We start from the raw sequence: 2,975 nt of genomic DNA, 5'->3' as shown, positions 1-2,975 counted from the left end.
ACACACACAATAGATCAGGGTTGCTTACATAGACAAGGTGGAGAAAAAGTTATAATTAGCTATACTTTTAATAGGAAAGTAAGAAAAACATACCTCCTCTGGCTGTTGAATCCTCACGGCCCGGTTGTATTGGTCCTTAGTGATGAGACCCTCCTCATAAAAGTGAAGCCATGTCGCTGCGCGGTTATGGCCTTGATGGTAACCTACCTCTCTAGGAGTAGGTGTCCTACCAACGATGGTAGTTTGCAAAACATTTAGAGATATACAAACAATTATGAGTCACAATATATTAGACTAAAAATATATAAAGAATTGAAAGAAATATAAATTAAAAAAAACTAGAAATCAAAATATACTTACAAACTCTGCCTCCCACGACTCTCTGCCGCCTGATCCGTAATGAGACGATCCCATTGTTTCCATTTGGATCCGTCGCTCCTCTGCGTGCTAGCGACTCTTCACTTTCTTAGCTACTTTCTTCTTGGCTTTCTTCCACTCTATGCGGTGGCACATAAGTGGTTGGCTATAGGCTCCACGCCCCTCCTCCAGCCTCCGCAGTGAGTCCCTGGCCCGTGTTATGAGGTGGGATCTTTTGTTGTGAAGCATATTCCTCACTTTTGTACGTCCCTAATCATCCGAGGAATCGCTGACCCTCAAGATTTGGGTAACTCCTATGGACGGCCCTCAATACCTCTTGCCCCAAGCCACTTTTTTGATTTTTGAAGGCAATGAAATAATCTTTATACGTCACATGCACGAGGCTCCTCATGTACACCATTACATCCCTTCCCTCATCATCATGAAAGATGCCACTAGCATATGTAACTCTATAGTACTGGTGTGCAACCTCCTCTACGTGATCTACTGGTGAGGGTGATCGCTCGCCACCTCCTAGGTATCCCCCACACAAGCCTTGTCCTCCCCCTCGACTCTCCCTTCTTCCTCTCTGTGGACTATCCTCTGCCTCACTGGACGCACGAGCTTCTGCAGATGCACGTGCTTCTGCAGATGCTTGTGCTTTAGCCGATGCATATGGAGCACGTGGAGTACCTGCATATGGAGTACCTGCATATGGAGTACTTGTATGTGGAGTACCTACATGTGGAGTCTGGGAAGTAGTGCTAGGCAAATACGCCAGAGGCGTCCCAGACATGACACTAAACACCTCGTCCGCTGTGGGAGAGCGGCCAAGGTGTCTGGTCATCTCTCCCATGAAGTCTTCCCTACTAGGAAAACCTCCAAAAAATGCATTGACCCCCCTACCAAAGGAGGCCAATGTATCATTCGTACGATCCACATCTGGGTCATTGCTAGATGAACCAAAATACGATATCTGTAAAAAAAACACAGGAAAAAGACAAATTTATTTGCATACAAAAAATCATATATTACCTATATTTTCAAAGAGCTTTCTTTAGACATTGAGCATAAAACTTAAGTGCTAATGCTTCTCTTAAACAAGAAAACTGATAAACACAAACATGGGATTGGTCACATTCATCATTGCAAGATACGTGATGTTTACTATCAGAACTGGGAGACCTGGCGCGCGTATCCCTGTGTCTACATTGCAAGTTAGACGCGCCCTCAGATGCACTCTAGAGTGAACCTTCTGTCCAGCGCATCTATCTGCGCATCTAAGATGCAGCACAGATGCGCTGTCAGATGCGCAATCCCAGGTCAATGCGTGTGTATAATCGCATGTAGACTGTAGGTCAACCTTCTGTGTAGCGTATGTATCATCGCATGTACACTACAGAGCACACACGCCAACACACGCGCTCTAAGACGCGCCCTCAGACTCTCTGAGAGGAAACATTTTTCGCGACTATGTCTGCGTCTACACTGAGATGTGGACGCGCTATCAAACGCACTCGGTCGGCCGATTTTAGGCCGACGACCGCCATTGATGATTTACAAAATGCAATACATAATGGAATCACAAATCCTAAATACACAGACAGAGCAGAGAGAGGAAGAGAGAAACAGAGAGAGAGAGAGAGAGAGAGAGAGAGAGAGAGAGAGAGAGAGAGAGAGAGAGAGAGAGAGAGAGTCGCCTTGGGTGTTTGGTATGGCAGGTTGTGGCGCTTCTTCCTTCTCCTTCTTCCTCTCCTTGGTAAGTTACCCTCCCTTAATGCTTGCTTGCTGCTTCTTCTTGTTCTCCTCTTTCTTGTTTTCTCTTTCTTCCTCTCCTTGGCTTTCCTTTTTCCCTTCTTGTGTGTTTGAAATGAAAGAAGAGGTGAGTCATGAGGAGGTGAGGCATGAAGAGACTGCATATCGGCTAAACTCAAGCTTTAGAACCGCAAAAAACGTAGGAAAGGAAAGGCGTAGTTTGAAAAGAAATGATTTAAGTATGGTTTGAATTTTGACGTGTGCGTCTATTTTCGCATGTATATGTGCGTTTATTGTTCAGATAGATGAGAGTATAGACGCGAATATAGATGCAAAAATAGACGCCAATATAGACGCGTAGTTAAATGCAGTTATAGACACGCATTTGAGCTTTATCATAATTTTTTGTTTTTAAGATAAGTTTTGATAGTGAATTCTTATCATAAGTTTTAATGTATTTATGATGATTTTTTTGTATTTAAAATTGAGATCTTATGTAAACATATGAATGACAAATATTTTTATGTTGTCATGAATTAGGTTTAATCATGTCGACCTCGTTATCACCTAGTGTAGTGCAAGCTTGTGAGTCAATGAGCACATCCTCAAGTGAGGATGAAACATTGCGTCTTCATAATCAAGATGCATGGCTACGACGAAAAATTAAATGCATGTGTGATCGTTGTCGAGGGTGTATTTTTCGAGCACGTTGAATTGCAATGTCACACCTCAGCTTGTATGGAGAATGGGACCGAGAAAAATCACCGGTATTCATTGTTTTTTTTTACCACTAAGATTGCATGTCTATGTTACGGGAATTATATATCAACGTACATGAAACTCCCTTTTGTGGTTGAGTAAGA

The sequence above is a fragment of the Lygodium microphyllum genome, chromosome 25 (assembly GCF_053477565.2).
Source record: "Lygodium microphyllum isolate KBCC chromosome 25, Lygodium_microphyllum_v1.1.10, whole genome shotgun sequence".
NCBI lineage: Eukaryota > Viridiplantae > Streptophyta > Polypodiopsida > Schizaeales > Lygodiaceae > Lygodium > Lygodium microphyllum.
The sequence above is the reverse complement of the archived record's forward strand: the minus strand, read 5'-3'. Positions refer to the sequence as shown.